Consider the following 18,660-nt stretch of genomic DNA (forward strand, 5'->3'; position numbering starts at 1 on the left):
CAAAATACCAACTCTAACATGTGCTCTGCTGTAGGCACAGGACCAAAAACAAGCTGGGACAGAATCATGAGTATCATGCCATTTATGGAAGACTATACCAACACATATCTGAACAACCTCTACATAGGTGCTTAACCTCCCAGAATAAGAATCCCTTAAAGAATTGGACTGCCATGCTAAAAATCACCATATATAATTCCACAAGAGAGACGGTTGTAGAGCAGACTAGACTAACACTATACTGCCATCACTATGTGAGGATCATGGATCATTAAGAAAGTCCCAAGCATCTTCCAAGCAGGCTGACAGGTAGGTAAATGGCTGCTGCCTGGCCAGGAGGATATGTAGGTGCAACAGGACAAGGCTGTTGCTGAGCAGGGGAAGCTGTGTGGGTGCCAGAAGATCACTATCACATGACCATAGGAGTCCTGGGATAGCCAAAACATCAAGGACTAGTCATTAATTACCATTTATTCAGCACCATTGTAACTTTGAATGGTCACTGAACAAGGGTTTGTTAAACAAGGATTAGCTGTATACTAAGATAAAGGAGACCACATAAATTATATCATTTTCATCATTTTTGTCAAGATGACCCAATATCAGATGACCCAATTCAGTTTATCTAATTCATGCAGAAATCAATATAATCTAAGCATAAGGAAAATAATGTTTTACTTCAGTAAGATTTGTTTGCTTCATGTTCTGTGGAATGCTTTCTTTTTCTTCTAAGACCCTTCTAGCTGATGCCTTTGTAGCAAAACACATTTAATGGATTTGATCTTATAATGGGTGCCACAAAGGACAAAAATCATGTGTGTAATGATTACACACTTGCCATGTAATGCAAGTATATAATTGGAGTGTTTTCATAATATCATCATGATATCATCTCAGCTTGTTACAAATGCTACCAGAAATGTCCCACTTGTAATTAAAGCTGAAAGTGCTAGTTTAAGAGTCTGCTTGTAAGGGATTATATCTTATCCAATGCAGCAAGTGCGATCTGTTCAATTATCATTAATGACAGGCCAAGAAATTATAGGCTCCTTCTTGAGTACCCAGAAAAGGTGTTTCTTGTAATGGAAGTAGGAGAAATTGATTATGTTTTTAATTAACTTTTGAAGTTTAATTTCCTTAAGGAAATTTTCCTTCCAAGCTGCAAAAGTCCACACAGCCACTAGATGGTAAAAAACATACACAGTTTATTCATTTGCTGCTACCCAGTCCAGATCTAGTAGCCCTATTTTTTTTCCATTTTATCTATATATTAACCAGATGGATAAAAATAATGGGAATAGGTAAAGATGACAAACCCTTTGGTAATTTATTTATTTAAAAATACTGAGTAACTTTCTTCTTGTTGCTTATTAGTCCAATCATGGCCAGCTTGTTCTCTTTGCTTTTTCCTCTTGTTCTGTACTACAACTATTTCCTTATGCCACATTTTATTCATCTAGTTTATAGGCAGTTATGAAAGTATATGTGTACATATAAGTGCATATGCACAGACACAATTTTATATTAAAACATGAGATTTCCACTTGCCAATATTCACTTAGCAGTGGTTTCTTTTGGTTTCACCCAGTGGTTTCTTTTGAACAATATTCTTAAAAAAAAAAAAGTTTGGAAAAGTTTATTCCATTTGTATGCCGCCCTATTCCCGAGGGACTCAGGGCGGCTAACAAACAAGGTGGGGGGGGGGGAATACAAACAACAATACAAAAGACAAAACAAGTTAAAAACAAAGCAAGAGTCGCACAATTCAAGTGGGGCTGGGAACTCATCAGCCCCAGGCCTGCCGGAACAGCCAGGTCTTAATGGCTTTGCAGAAAGCCTGACGGGTGGTGAGGGTCTGGATCTCCACGGTGAGATCGTTCCAGAGGGCCGGAGCAGCCACAGAGAAGGCCCTCCCCCGAGGGGTCGACAGTCGACATTGGCTAGCAGATGGTATTCAGAGGAGGCCTAATCTGTGGGATCTAATTGGTCGTAGGGAGGTAATTGGCAGGAGGCGGTCTCTCAAATACCCAGGTCCAATACCATGTAGGGCTTTAAAAGTAACGACTAGCACCTTGAAGTACGTCCAGAGCCCAACAGGCAGCCAGTGCAGCTTGCAGAGGATAGGTGTAACGTGGGTGTACTGAGGTGCACCCACAATCGCTTGCGCGGCTGCATTCTGGATAAGCTGAAGTCTCCAAATGCTCTTCAAGGGCAGCCCCATGTAGAGCGCATTACAGTAGTCCAGTCTTGAGGTCACAAGGGTGTGAGTGACTGTTCTGAGGGCCTCCCAGTTCAGGTAGGGACGCAATTGGTGCACCAGGCGAACCTGGGCAAATGTCCCCCTGGTCACAGCCGACAGATGATGTTCTAAAGTCAGCTGTGGGTCCAGGACGACTCCCAAATTGCGAACCCTGTCTGAGGGGTGTATAATTTCACCCCCCAGCCTGAGAGATGGAATACAAGGCCAATCTTTGGGAGGGAAAAACACAAGCCACTCGGTCTTGTCGGGATTGAGTGCAAGCTTGTTCACATCCATCCAGACCCTGATAGCCTCCAGGCACTGACACATCACTTCAACCGCTTCACTGAGTTGGCACAGGGCGGACAGATACAATTGTGTATCATCCACGTATTGGTGGTATTTAATCCCGTGCCAACGAATGATCTCACCCAGTGGCTTCATGTAAATATTGAATAGGAGGGGGGACAGGACCAAACACTGCGGCACCCCATAATTAAGGGGCCTAGGGGTCGACCTCTGCCCTCCGACCAACACCGACTGCGACCTGTCCGAGAGGTAGGAGGAGAACCACTGAAGAACGGTGCCTCCCACTCCCACCTCACACAACCGCCACAGAAGGATACCATGGTCGATGGTATCGAAGGCCACTGAGAGGTCAAGGAGCACTAGGATGGAGGCATGGCCCCCATCTCTGGCTCTCCAGAGATCATCGATCAGTGTGACCAAAGCAGTTTCCGTGCTGTAGCCAGGCCTGAATCCAGACTGAAAGGAATCCAGATAATCTTAACCTGCTAGTTTATGATAGGAATTGTTATTATGACTTGGAATAGATACAATAATAGGTAACAATAAAAGTTTTCCCTGTCCAGTCATGTCCAACTCTAGGAAACGACGCTCATCTCCATTTCTTAGCCAAGAGAGACAGTGTTTCTCGAAGACATTTCTGTTGTCATGTGGCCAGCATGACTATATACCAAGGCACATGGAGCCTTCCCACTAAAGTGGTTCCTATTTATCAACTTGCATTTGCATGCTTTCAAACTGCTAGGTTGGCTGGAACTGGGGCAGGGAGTTCACTCTGTCACATGGTGCTCAGGTCTGAAAGCCGGACTGTCAGCTTTTCAGCTGACAAACTCAGTGTCTTTAGCCACAGAATCATCGTGGCCCTACATTTAAAAATATAAGTGGCTAATTTTGAGACGTGTTATAGTAAAAATCAAGAAAAATTCTATGCCAAATATAATCATTGTAACCTCACAAATTTTATTCGAGATGGTTGTTGCCTGATTTATAAAACATTATGAGATAAAAGGTTTTATAGCTCTGTTGCAGCATTTATCCACTAGGACATTTTGAACTTTTTAAAACTATCATTTCATTCTACCATGATTTTTGATAGTATGTTGGGATGGATATCAATGGTTGTGTTTCTTTCTGTCATTTAGTCACCAGGCCAAACTTCTACCACCAGGTCAGCTAGATACCTGATTTCCCTACTCCTTAAGGTGACTTTCAGACATAGTATCCATGGATTTTATTATTGATATTTCATATACTAAGGCTTGAGATGCCTCTCGTGGTAGCTGACCTTTTTTTTTAAGGTGGTTCATTTCATTTCCTTTTATGGCGTCCTAAGAAAACTCATCTATTTATTTGACAAGTTTTCCTGAACCACAGCTTATCAAAACATTTAATTTCTGACAGAGATACATAGTTCATGGCATATTTTTGGATGGCTGTATTTCAACTATTGGATGCTAAGCTCCACCTGTTCTCTGGTCATCATCCACAGTCGGATGTGGAAATGGAGACGATAAATGCCACCTTAGGGTAATATCCTTGTTGCTATGTAAACTACTAATACGACAACTGGCTGAGTTTGCTTATAATAACACCGTTCATGCCTCTACTCAGATGTCACCATTTCAGGCCACTTGCCTACCATCCGTGGCTCCTGCCAAATATTTTTTAGCTTTTCCCTGTTTCACATACCCTCCAGTTCTCCAATAACTGCAAGAACTAGCTCATACGAAAGTCTTCTACAACAGTGGTCCCCAACCTTTTTATCGCCGCGGACCAGTCAGCCTTTGATAATTTTACCATGGCCCGCTGAGCGCGCAGGGGGGGGGGGGCGTTGTTCGCGACGACACATTGATTGTCGTGGGGGAAATACGGGGTGGGAGTATTAGGTATCTTCACTACCATATATAAAAGGAGATACTATCTTAAATAACAAAGTGGGCCCCCACCTCCAAAATATACTAAAAGAAAAAAGATTCCATGTGCTCAACTAATTTTTTTAAAATCATCACTATATTATGGACTACAGACACACACACACACACACACACACACACACACATATATATGTGAAAGAGGCGGAGGCGTTCACTGAGGGGACGGCTGACTCGGGGAGGGGGCGGAGGTGGTGTAGTAGCGGGGGATTCTTCCTCCTCGCCTCACTTACTCCTGTGTTTCCGCGCAGCTCCCCCCCTCCGGCGACGGCGCTGCATGAGTGAAGAGTCGGCCGTTGCATGGCCCCCGGCCGCTGCAGCGATCATGGCCCCTGGCCACTGCGCGGCCCGGTGCCAGGTACTCCACGGCCCGGCACCGGTCCGCGGACCGGGGGTTGGGGACCACTGTTCTACAAGATCTCCACTTTTACCATTGTCTTATATGGATTTTGGAAATCACAACCAGTTTACCATCAGATTTATCCCCTCCATTTGGCATCTAAGAAGTACAATGTCAAATTCTTTACATTATCTCCAGTATTTCCACAGTTCAGTACTGACACCTTTCATCTGCAGCTTCCAGCCATACTCAAAATGTACAGCTTTCCACAATTGCCTCCTGCTTCTGAACTGTCCCCTGCAAAAGGAAGGAAATTTCCTCACTTCCATAGTGTTAGGAAAAGGTGGGAAGAAAATCTGGAAAGAAACTTCTCTGATTTCCAAAAAAATAAATGAAAATTCTCCCCTTGAAATCTGGAGACGTGTGTGTGTCTGTCAGCTCCTGCTTTCAAAATGTAGAAATGTAAAAAACAGAGGTTCATCCTTCCAATGTCCAGTAGGTGAAATTAAGGAGATACTCCTGGTACAACCAAGTCCAAGAAAGGAGAGGAAGGAGAAAATGGAGAGCTGATGTGAGAGTTGAAGTTGGTAAAGCAAGAAGCAAATAAGGTCAAAGCAGGCAAAAGCATTATGTAAACACAGTGAAAGATCCTTTCCCATTCCCAAATGTGAAAAGAGCAATGACAAGCCTATTATCACAAAAGGATATGTATTCTTGTATTCTATACTAAACACGGCTTCTCCTAATTTGTGTTTATTTAACCATGATAATTTTTGGTGTCAATTAATTATGGAGTATGGGAGATCAAGTATCTTAAGAGTCACAAGTCAAGCCATGCCTATATAATCTGGGAAAGCAAGGTTGCTTCCACTCTTATGTCCAGGTCTAAGGCCAGATTGGAGTGTTGCTAGGTAATTGGCTTATTAACCAACCTGTCTATTTTGTTTATTTTTCAGGTAAGGGGAAGAGGACTTGAAGCCTTTGATTCTATAAAAATATTATTGCTGCTTCAAGTGTAATTATTATGACTTTTATTCAGAATCGTGTCAATCAATCTGATGTGATACTGCTTGATTGTTAAAAACCACTTGAAAAAAGCTAAGCGCCTCCAACTAAGCTCATAGCATTGGAGTTGTAAATATGCAAATAGATGTGGAAGAATCAAGGGGTATGGGTACTAATGTCATAAGGTTATTTTAACCCAGACACACCATATTGTTTCAAGCATTATAGCTTTGGAATAGAGCTGGTATTAGGGCTGGCCTTGGAAAGCAGCCTTGGACCAGAGGAGTATTTTGTAAACACAGACCAGGTGCAACTAATCATCCATCATGAGACTGGGAGAAAAAAAAAACCCCACAGGATTTAAACCTGGGGGAGTACAATTATATTGAACCCACTCTTAACCTTTGCCATAACTAAGGTTGTTTGTGTCTGCAATAAAGTATCTTAGCTACTTAACCCAAGTCCCTGACTTCCTATGCCAATTACATGTATTAGAAAAATAATTATTTTAGTGTCCTGGGATACCTTATAATGGGAAAGGAAAGGAAATATTTCTTTTATTTCCCTAGATGATAAATTAAACAGTCGTTTACCTTCTCTATTACCTCCCATGTTAGAAAACAGCCCAGAAATAATAAGTGATACATAAAAATTGTCTAGAAAGGCATGACATTTTTGCAACATTATCTCTATCGACCAGCAATTACATAGGCAGTTTTTCTGTCTACTTCAGTTCTGTCTTCCACTTCTCTCTGTTTTCTATGTGTCTTAAACAATACAAATTTATTTCACCAAATGGCATAATTCTACTCAGAAATGTATTGCTGATGATATTATATCATCTTATTTTAATCATAGTAGATATATTTATCATCCAACTGCACATATCTTTCCTAATTATATTATTTTCCTTCCATCTCAATTCCTCCCCCCTCCCCCCATATTTATTCCCTATATCTTTCTCCTCTTCTGTATGTTTGGTCTGTGCATGATGCTTTCTAGAAAGCATAGTTTGCTCTAAAGACCATGCCAAGCACTGTTCTAATAATACTACCCTAGCTCTAACATTCCTGTCATCTATGGATATTTTTGTGTATTGGAATTGCTTTCCCGTCACAGAGTTACTGCTGCTCTAAGCAGGAAGTGAGCTAGGATGGAATGTAGATAAAACAGGTACCTGTACTATCTCATCCAATTTCCTCAGTTATGTCTTAGTATCTGGTAGAAATTATGCTTAGGATATCAGTTACACTGATGCCGAGGTAGGAACATTAGGTAAGGAAGGGGCTATATAAGCTTTTGGCAGATACCACAACCTGAAATGTTGGGCTACATAACATTCCTTGCAGCCCTGCAATGTATGATTGTGTTAGCTAGGATTACAGTAAAGGAACTCACATAAAGATCAATGAAGGAAGGGAGCACAAATCATGCTCCATCACTCTTATACTCTTAAACCTGAATAAATGGTTATTCTTAATTCTCTATTTGAATATAGAAATGAAACAATGTATCTTAAAGGGTTTCTGAATACAAACCTGCAATATACAGTTGTTTTTCTGCTACAGCACAAGATAAGAAGCACAAATTGCCAGGCCTGCAGTTATATTCCTTTTAGGATATTTGGCCTGCCGCACTCTGTATTATTTTCCTATGCTGTTTCATTAGTGTAGTAATTGGGAGGGGGAATAGTAAGGAGTAGAATTGTAGAATGTGTTGTTGTCATTCCTTTCTAGAAGCCCAAGGTCATTCTTTGTCTCTGCACCTCTGCACCTGACCGGAACCAAATGGATGGAAATGCCAGCGTGGCAGAGGAAGATTGGACCATGTGATGAACTTGTGGGTGTGGGGATAAGATATTGAACTTTAAACTGGGTGGTAACCCAGAAAGCTTTCAGATTCGGGATTCCACAGTTCATGCCAACATGTCTATCTTATTAAATTGGAACTTTAAGGATAGCTCTGCCTTGGACTCTGATTTAATTCTGCATGATATTTGGAACGCTAACATTATCCCAAATCTCCTTTTAAAATAAATCACCAGCAACCCCCCTGCAGGGGGCTGGCGAGGGGTGCTGATCTCCCAATGCTCACTGACCGGGTCAACATAAAATATCAGCGAACAATTAAGAGAAAGCTTTTTGAGATAAGAAGCTGAGATGAGACGCTTCTCTACATCTCTCCCAAGAAGCAAAGGAATTTGTGGGAGAGGAAATTTTCAGATAAATAGCGTCTGGGAAGATGCAGCCGGAGGGGACTGGGAAAACTAATTCACCGCACGGCTGGAGAATGAAAGTCCCAGATCAACTTGAGCAGCTAAATGTGAGTGATTCTCCCCCCTCCTTCCACAGCCAAGGCTCGGGGGAAAAAACCTGGAGTGGAGATTTTGACTCCTTCCAAACAGCAATAAATGAAATGACCCATTACCCTGCAACTGAGTTGAAGACAGATTCCCAGTTAAAATGGGGAATTCAAACCAACCAGCAGGAAGGGTTTTGGCCAACATCTCTCACTAGCCAGCCACCGAAAATTAGGCTGCAGCTTGTGAATCAAGCACCACCAAATTGGGCTTTCTGCCCAGGTCATGGATGGAATAGATGCCAATGGGCACCTGCTTGGCCATCAACATGGGAAAATCCTCCAAGCCAGCAGAGGGGGCCTTGGCATATAACCCCCCACTAGCCAGCCATCATTGGTTGAACTGCAACCTGTGAATCAGGCAACCCCGGGATGGGTCTTAACCCCAGGTCATGGATGGAAGGGATGCCAGTGGGCACCTGCCCTCCCTCAGCAGATGGCACCATGGCAGAGAACTGGGCAGTGGCCAACCGAGGGATTGACACCCCCCCCCTCCAGTGTCACCTGCAATGCCCCAACAGGTTCTTACTACTCTTCCTACAGAGAAGAGTTTTGACAATGGAAGAAAGGATGAATGAGGGGAAAGCTGCAGGATGGATAGCGGAACAATGTGATGAGACGGTTCCTAAGTTTAGAGATGTAACTAAGTTCCTTCCCTCATGGGGGCCAATAAAATGCCACCGTTGCTGTCAACTTGGCCACAGAGTGTCAGAGTGCTGGGCTCCAGCCCCAATGCCACAAATGTGCACACCAACCACCACGGCGGTAAAGAGAAGGCCCCAGATGCCACCAGAAAGGAGTCATCTGGGCCAACAAGCTCTGGAAGAGGATCCCCAACCTAAAGTGATGAAAAGTCCTACCAAGGGGGAGACCTCGGAGGAGGAAAAGGGCCAACAACCTCTGGAAGAGGATCCCCAACCTAAGGTGACGAAGAGTCCTACCAATGGGGAGGCCTCGGAAGAGGAAAATGCTGAAGATGACCCAATGGTGAGTACGCTTCAGGGTGCTAGTTATTACTTATAAAGCCCTACATGGTATTGGACCTGGGTACTTGAGAGACCGCCTTCTGCCGATTACCTCCCACAGACCCATTCGATCCCACAGATTAGGCCTCCTCTGTATCCCATCTGCAGGCCAATGTCGGCTGGCGACTACTCGGAGGAGGGCATTCTCTGTGGCTGCTCCAGCCCTTTGGAACGAGCTCCCCGTGGAGATTCAGACCCTCTCCACCCGTCGGGCCTTCCGGATGGCCGTGAAGACCTGGCTGTCCCAGCAAGCCTGGGGTTGAGTTCCCCCCCCCACTCGAATTTGCTGTGTCTGTTGTGCTTTTAAATTGTTTGTATTGTCTGATTGTTTTCTCTTACTTTTGTAATTTTCCCTCCCTTGGCTTTTGTTCAGCCGCCCTGAGTCCCTTTGGGGAATGGGGCGGCCTACAAATTGAATAAACTCCAACTCCAACTCCAAACTCCACTCCAACTCCACCTATCCGCCCCTTCACTTCCAAGCCAACCTACAAGTACCCAAGACAGGAGTGGAAGGGGAAGTTGAAGCAGTTGTGGACACCAGTTGCACTCGATGCTTTATCAGCATGTCGATTGTAAAGCAACTGGGTATACGCATAAGACCTCTAGCCTGTCCCATTTGGGTTGAGCAGGTAGATGGAACTCTAATTGGAGGGGCCCCACCCAAGCTAATAACTGAACTGGTAGAGTTACAAGTGGGCCACCACTATGAGCTTCTCAGATTCATTGTGGCTCCAGAGATGCCAGAAAATATTACCTTGGGGCTTGCATGGTTTGACGAGTGGAAGCCTACGATAAAGTGGGAAGACGGCAATAGGAAATTGATGATTGCATTTGTGCCGCTACCACCGGTGGAGGAAAAGGGCCACCCAGGGACGATTGAACCCAAGAGCCCAGAACCTGCAGCAGAGACAAAAAACCCAGGGGTCCAACAAGTACCAAAAACTTTGTTGGGGGATGTTTTATCGAGAAAACCGCAGGACGACAGTAAGAAGGGAGAAGTTGTTCACCCCATCATTTCTTCCTCCCATCAAAAGGCAGCCCAAGTCACTAACCGAAGCCAAGATAAGCTGATGACAACTATGAAATTGGCGCTCCGAACAGACCAGTAGCTCAACAATAACCAGGATATCCTAACGATGGAAAATTGATTATCCTGGAAGGGGTCAAAACTGTACGTCCCCGCGAAGTTGAGGCTGGAAGTTCTACAGCGAAGCCAGGAGGCGGAACTAGGAGGCCACTTTGGATTCCTAAAAATGCTCCACCTCGCCAGGGATCAATTTTGGTGGTCAAAGATGAAATCAGAGGTGGAAAATTATGTAAAAAGCTGTGCTACTTGTGCAACAATGAAACCACTGCCAGAGAAGTCCCCTGGACTACTACAACGAGTGGCCAGTCCTAACCGACCATGGGAAAAGGACGCAATGGACTTCATTGTGGAACTCCCAGGCAGCAGTGGGAACAGAGTAATCTGGACAGTTATTGATTTGGTTTCCAAGCAGGCGCACTTCATCGCTTGCTCAGGGTTGCCATCCTCAAAGAAATTAGCGAAAATTTTTGTGAAACACATTTATCGCCTGCATGGAGTGCCCAAGAGGATCATTTCAGACTGTGGAGTCAAGTTCACAGCCAAGTTTTGGAGAGAGGTTCTGAGGTCCATTGGGTCCACACAAGAACTAAGCTCAGAGGTTCATCCCAGCATGAACTGCGCAGCAGATAGGGCCAATGTGGTGGTGGAACAATACATCTGGTGTTATGTGGACTATCAGCAAGACAACTAGTTGGATTTGCTACCCTTCACTGAAGTGCGTACAACAACACGGTGCACAGCAGCAAAGGATTAACAGCTTTCCAGATTACCAGTGGCATGGAATTTGTTGCCATGCCTGAGTTGCCTAGAGAACCTCCCTCCTTCATGTCTCTGAATGAATGGATGGACACACTAAAGAAAGGATGGGAAAATACAAAGAAGGCTCTAGCAGATGCAGCAGGAACCTACAAGAAGCAAGCTGATAAACACCGCTCACTCCAAAACCCCTTTCGTGTGGGGGACAAAGTTTTTGTATCTTACCAAATACACGAGATTAAGAATGCCTAGCCAGAAATTTGGTCCAAAATTTCTAGTTCCATTCCCAATAATGAAGATAGTTAACCCAGTTATAGTTCAACTCAATCTACCCAGAAGTCTGGGGAAAATTGACCCAGAATTTCATTGTAGCTTGTTGAAGCCAGTAATTGGGTCCATCATAAGACTATCCACCCAAGTTTCCTCTTCTCCTGTAGTGATAGAAGGGGAAACACAATCTGAGGTGGAAAAAATCATAGACTCCAGGCTGAATAGGGATCGCTTACAGTATTTAGTGCATTGGAAGGGTTACTTGGGTGAAAAGCTGGAATCTAAAAATGGAGAAGTTAGTAAAACAATTCCATGAGAAGTTTCCCGATAAGCCAAAGGGTCCCCCTGGGGGGTGGGGGTTGATTAATTTTTTAATGTTAACTTTTATGTTATTCTCTTTTCAGGAAATGTTTTTCTTCTGAGGAGAGACCACCTGTCAGGCCTGCAGTTATATTCCTTTTAGGATATTTGGCCTGCCACACACTCTATTATTTTCCTATGCTGTTTCATTAGTGTAGTAATTGGGAGGGGGAATAGTAAGGAGTAGAATTGTAGAATGTGTTGTTGTCATTCCTTTCTAGAAGCCCAAGGTCATTCTTTGTCTCTGCACCTCTGCACCTGTCTAGAACTAGATGGGTGGAAATGCCAGCGTGGCAGAAGACGATTGGACCATGTGATGAACTTGTGGGTGTGGGGATAAGATATTGAACTTTAAACTGGGTAGTAACCCAGGAAGCTTTCAAATTCGGGATTTCACAGTTTGTGCCAACATGTCTGTCTTATTAAATTGGAACTTTAAGGATGGCTCTGCCTTGGACTCTGATTTAATTCTGCATGATATTTGGAACGCTGACATATAATTACATGATTAAACTGACTTTCCTCAAAGTTTAAGACAGGGGAGTTGTTTCCGTATTTTTTTCTGTTCATACTTTACTTTTACTTTTCAAGGATGTAACTCCTTTTCATTTTTATATCGTAAAAATTATTTAAGCAATGTTAGAACTGGGTTTTTAATAGACACAAGAGTAGGATGGTTCAATTCCATGAATATCTAGCATTTGTTAAAGACACAAAAAATATCTTGAGTATTATATGGGGGCATGGATATTGATCTGTACATGAGTAGGCTGTATATCTGAAAATACTCTAGAGAGAAAGAAACAAAAGATTAGCCTAACAAGGCTTTCCCAATCTGGCCATTTTTAAATGAGTTGACCTTGAAGACGACTAAAAATCTTGGTAACTAAGAAGCTGAAGTTAACATCCAGGAGATACATGATTAGAACAGTCTGGTGCATTCAGTAGCCATATAAATTAATATTTGCTTATGAACAAATATAAACACATATATTTATGGTCATACACATTGATCCATGAGGATCCATAGTGACTAAAATGTGACTGTTTCATCCAAAGAGATTTCATGCCTGGTTTCAAGCATATATTGTAATTCTGTTTTTGTACGTAGACACATTTAGGAGGCCTAAAATGTAGGCCCCTTTAGGAATCTTAAAATATTAAGTATATGAACAAAAACTTTTAGACTGAAGACAGTTTTTAAAGAAAGCTCCATAACTTAAGAGATAATCTCTATCTCCATTCTAACCCAGCAAAATTTTTGAAATAAAGATGAAAGGAGGCAAATTGGATGTGATAATTGATTCCTGTTTTCAAGTACTTTCAATTGTGGGGGGGAAAGTGGGGAGAGAGAGATTTTCTTATCCTTTGATGAAGATGCCCTTGCTGAACTGAACCACACCCAAGAAAGGCGTAGTCCTTTGCAATTTAGCAGTTGAATTATCAGGGGGGGTTGTGTCTGGTTTGGCTTTTCCTCTAACCCCACCCACCTACCTACTTCCATGTGCAAGCATTGATAGTGCTTCTTGACTAGCTGATTCATTGCAATGTGCACAGTATTGAAGTACTACACAACCCACATGGATTTGCCCCATTTGGGATTCGTTAAACCACATTTTTCCAAAATTGTTTCCTTAAGAAGGATGAACTTCTGTATTCAGGACAAAATGCTTTTTCCCCCTGCATCACTTACGTCTCTACCTAGAAACACATTTGACAGTGGAAGAATTAGTTTTCCATTCTGCTGATTATAAAAAACAAAATGACATACTCTATAGATGGTCCTCAACTTACGACCACAATTGAGCACAAAATTTCTGTTGCTAAGCAAGAGAGTTGTGATTTTTTTGCCCCATTTCACAATCTTTCTCACTATGGTTGTTAAGTGATTCACTGGTTCAGTTAGTAACATGGTTGTTAAGTGAGTCTGGCTTCCCCATTGACATTGCTTGTCAGAAAGTTGCAAAAGTGACTACATGATCCTGAACATTGCATAAATATGAAATAGTTGCCAAGCACCTGAATTTTGATCATATGACCATGGGCAAGCTGCAATGGTCCTAAGTGGAAAAAATGGTCATAACTCCCCTTTTTAATGTTGCTGTAACTTCAAATGGTCGCTAAATGAATTGTTGTAAGTTGAGGACTACCTGTACTAACTTGGCTGCTAAAAGTGTTGGTTCTTCATTTGGAGAGCTTCAGGTTTCCTACCTTTTAATAGTTAGCACATAAATGCATGCATACACACACACACACACACACACCTCTCCTCTATCATGCTTAGATATTATTTCTTCTATTTTTATCCTTCATTGGAATAATTAGTTGATCACTAAATGATAAACATATAGCTACTTATTAAATTCTCACTTCCCACTGCATAAAATAAAAGCAGATAGTCACATTGTGGTGGGAGGAGCTTTCCATGAAAAGGAAAATATATTTCTTTTGGATATCTATTAATTTCTTGAGAGTGCATATGCCATGTGCTTTTATGGCTATAAGCCCATCTTTCTAATGGAATGTGTGCTACAGTACCATGAAATGCATTTGTTGTTCCCACTGTGAACTGAATACCCTATAATAAGGACAGATATAAACAGACAATCCTATGATAGATTCCAGCCATACTTCATTCAGTTCGACCAGTTTTCAGTTTGCAGACTTCTCTGACAACATTGCAGGGCTAGAGACAAATTAAACAGCAATAGTCTTATAACTTGTTTCAAAAAGAATAGTCTTTTGACCAGATATGTGTGTGAGACAGAAATGCACTCCCATCAGGTTAATTGAACTCTTTCTTTCAGTAGGATAGAACCTTAAATACAGATACTATGCTGAAAGTAAAAATGCTGCCTCAAGTAAAGCATTTCAAAAGTAGTTGTAAGTCTGATGCCAATACTTTCACTGAATAGGAGTGGTATTTTAGTATTCAAAACTGCTACTGTATTGTTATCCAACTATATTTCTAAGCACGCATGCAAGCACACATACACATACAAACATTATCCATAAAAGGTGCCTACCGCAAATTTCCTTGGCCCCAAGTAGATAAGATTTTATGATAATCTTCATGCAGGCAATTCCATAATTATATGCTTGCATTAAAGCAGTAACAATGAATGGTAACTGCCTCTTTCTCTTTGGTCTCTCCCTCCCTCCTTCCACAAGCTGGCATGATAGAGAGGGTGGGGAAAACGTGCATGCCAATGCAATTCATTTCAAAGATATAGATAGCAAGTGTGTGCTAAAACTATCTACAAACAGCTGTCATTTCAAAACAGCTCTAAGAGGATCGGGTTTTCTCTTGAACCCCCGGCATATATCTGTAGAACATGGGCAGCAACTGGGAGTCACTATCAGTTTCCATAACACCTTTTAGCATGCAGAATCTTGAATAACTGTAATGCCTTTCATAGTACCCTGATAACAATTCAGCACGGTAGTTCAAACGGCAGAATGTAACTTGCCTAAATCACCTAACAAACCACATGATTTAGTAGTAACTTTCTATCGTCCATTACACTAAGATTCCAATCTTATTCCTATGCTATGACAAACAATTAAAAAGAAATAGCCAGTTATAGTGAGATGAAGGAAGTTTTGCAGAAACATCATGATTGCTACCCCACCCCATTTAACTGAAAATTGAGGATAAATGTCAAAGGATTGTAAAAAGCAAAACATGTAAATTATTTAGTTTTGTTGAAAAAAGTGAGGAAGCCCAGTGACCACTAGCTTGGTCCAAAATCTATGGAGATTCTCAATCATCCAGGTCCCAAAGGTGCATTTTCCAGGTGCTTTGGAAAAAGCACCTTTGGGGCATCTTAGTCCAATGTCTGAATTTGTTCCATTTAAGATTATTTATTTTACAATACAGAATAGGAAAATCAGTAGTGCCTCTTTGCTTTTTATTTGTAGATTCCATTAAGTTTGATAATTGTTATCCTAGTGACCATTTCATTATTTCTGTTAAAGGAAAGTTCAAGACCATCTTTCTTACTAAGCAAACAAGTTCACTACCAATCTCTGCTATCAGAAAAAAGACATTATGGTGCCTTGTTTTGTCTCTGTGGCACAATTTCAATGCACACAATTAATTTTTTTACAAATTGGCAATATGCAACTGTGCCAAAATAATGGAAATAATTGATAAGGCAGGCAGATCATTCAAGTTGCAGGAACCAGGTATGTCTAGATTAATGAAAAGAAGAACTAGGGGAGACATGATAGCAGTGTTCCAATATCTCAGGGGTTGCCACAAAGAAGAGGGAGTCAAACTATTCTCCAAGGCACCTGAGTGTGAGAACAAGAAGCAATGGGTGGAAACTAATCAAGGAGAGAAGCAACTTAGAACTGAGAAGTTTCCTGACAGTTAGAACAATTAATCAGTGGAACAGCTTGCCTCCAGAAGTTGTGAATGCCCCAACACTTGAAGCCTTTAAGAAGATGTTAGATAGCCATTTGTCTGAAACAGTATAGGGCAGTGTTTTTCAACCTTTTTTGTGCAAAGGCACACTTTTTTCATGAAAAAAATCACGAGGCACACCACCATTAGAAAATGTTAAAAAAATTTAACTCTGTGCCTATATTGACTATAGGCAGGGTGTTTTTCCCACGGCACACCTTACACTATGTCACGGCACACTAGTGTGCCGCGGCACAGTGATTGAAAAACACTGGTATAGGGTTTCCTGCTTAGGCAGGGGGTTGGACTAGAAGACCTCCAAGGTCCCTTCCAACTCTGCTATTGTATTGTAAGTAAGGGGGAAAGAATGCTTATATTCACTGTCTTCTGTGATACTATTTGCCCTCCTGGCTAATAGGCTCCTCCACTTTACACACATCTCTTGACTCACATCTATCAACTTCACTGCTTCTACTACAGTAATAGAGTGGAGGCAATATATCTGTTTCATAAATATCTTGAAAGAAAACAGGGTTTATGAAAACAATTGAAAACAATTTTTATATAAAATGTATTCAGTCCAGAATTCAATGACCCTTGGCACAGAGAATAAGAAACTGAGAACAAAACTACAGTGAAATAACTTTAATTTATCTCCTGATGAATGAGAAAACAAGAAGTAACACATTGCAAATAATGTTTTAAAAATCCCGATACCATATATACAAGCTAATTCTAGCTACAGTATATAACCTTGCAGTTACATGTTAATGTATCAATAACTTTTTATATACTAAACAAATGTTAATATAATATTTAAACTGCAGCTCTGCCAGCACTTTCAAATAAATCTCTGCTTGACTGAACCAGGCCCAAAATTCAGAGTTATTTGCAAATGCACATGTATGGTAGGGAGACAAACTGCCTCCCAGAAAAATAGGCATAGAATATAAAAGTTTGCTTTTTTTTCTTGGTCACAATTCTGCACACATTTACTAATAATTCAAGGTACTGGTAGATATTTCATTTAAATTTTGAATGGGTATCAAGTACGTTGTGGTTACCTTGCCAGTAACATCAGGAAAACACAAGTCATCAATGCACTTTTGAGCATTGCTTTTGTTTTGAAAGATGTTCAGCAAAATTTGCATTAGTTCAACATCCCTGAAGCATTGAATTCTGCAGATGTTATTTTAAACAGTTGGCATACATTCTTGGAAGTTAAACTCTTCTAATCTCAGACAACTATCAACACAATCATGTTAGAATGTTAACATCTGAGATCTCTTTTATCAATGTATTTTAAATGCAAACAGGAAGTATTAAATGTTACCAGCATGAGCTTGCTCGTTTAAAATCAGTTTGCATATTTATTGTCCTTCAGTTAGCCATAAAATACATAATTCTAAGATATCCAATATAAAACTCTGAGTTGTTTTATAATCTCTTAATGAAGACAGACAAACAAGTTGAACAGAAAAAAGATTAGTGCCTAAAGTATTTTAAAATACTTGCAAAGAGAATGTTTTATCAGGCTTTGTACAGATTTTACAAAATTGTTTAGGAAACCTGTTTCAGTGCTTCAGTTCAGTTTGACAGCTAGGACTTCAACTCAGAGCCAAGTTTAACCAAGGGTCTTTATTGTCCAAAGTCTTGAATGCTTGTGGTTGGCCATAAGCGTTTACCATTCTTGAGGGACAAATCAATTTAGATTCACCTCAACTTTGATTCCCTTATTTAGGTAGGTAACTCAGCAACTCTTTGTCCTGATATTTTAATTTTTCAGTTTAAAAATCTTAAGAATGGACAAGAAATATTATGATATACAGGTAGTCCTTGACATATAATTAGGACTACATTTTCCATTGTCAAATAAGGCAGTTGTTGAGTGAGTTATGCCTGACTTTATGACCTTTTTGCAATGGTTGTTAAGCGAATCACCACTGTTGTTAAGTGAATCACATAGCCATTAAATGAATCTGGCTTTACTCCACTGACTGCTTATTGGAAACCAGCTGGGAAGGTCACAAATGGTGATCACATGACCCCAGGACACTGTAACTGTTGTAAATACATGTTGGTTAACACATGCCCAAATTTTGATCATGTTACTATTGGGGAGGCTACAATAGTTGTAAGTGTGAGGACTGGTTGTAAGTCACTTTTTTCAATGCTGTTGTTAACTTTGAATAGTTGCTAAATGAATGGCTATAAGTCAAAAACTACCTGTACTTGTTTACGTGACCCTTGCCCTATGAAATTGATTACCAACATTGCAACTTCCAATGGTCACTGCACAAGGCAGTTGTTAAGTGAGAACTACCGTATCTGTACTGATTTAGACAATTCATTAACAACTTAAAGGAGATTCATAAGTTCAGAATCACATTCTGTCTCTACAAAAAACTATTTTGGAAATAGGGTTACAAAAGTATTTTAAGAAATGACTCTGAATAGGGATTTCCTGTTCAAAGAAAAGGAATGAAGCCTACAAAAAAAAGCAAAATTGGCAATGTTATTAGCAGTTATCTGATGAAAATGTTATAAATTCCATTCTGTCAGACAAGTAAAACCA

At 41.1% G+C, this 18,660-nt stretch overlaps 1 protein-coding gene across 8 annotated transcripts in view; it reads right to left on the reverse strand.

The window, feature by feature from the left end:
• The window catches only part of SPTB (spectrin beta, erythrocytic), a 138,647-nt gene that overhangs the window by 90,595 nt on the left and 29,392 nt on the right, over nucleotides 1-18,660 (reverse strand). The window lies entirely within an intron of this gene.

This window comes from Thamnophis sirtalis, unplaced genomic scaffold (genome assembly GCF_051295495.1).
Source record: "Thamnophis sirtalis isolate CommonGarterSnake01/CBP01778 unplaced genomic scaffold, rThaSir2_p1.2 scaffold_1, whole genome shotgun sequence".
In the NCBI taxonomy this organism is placed as follows: Eukaryota; Metazoa; Chordata; class Lepidosauria; order Squamata; family Natricidae; genus Thamnophis; species Thamnophis sirtalis.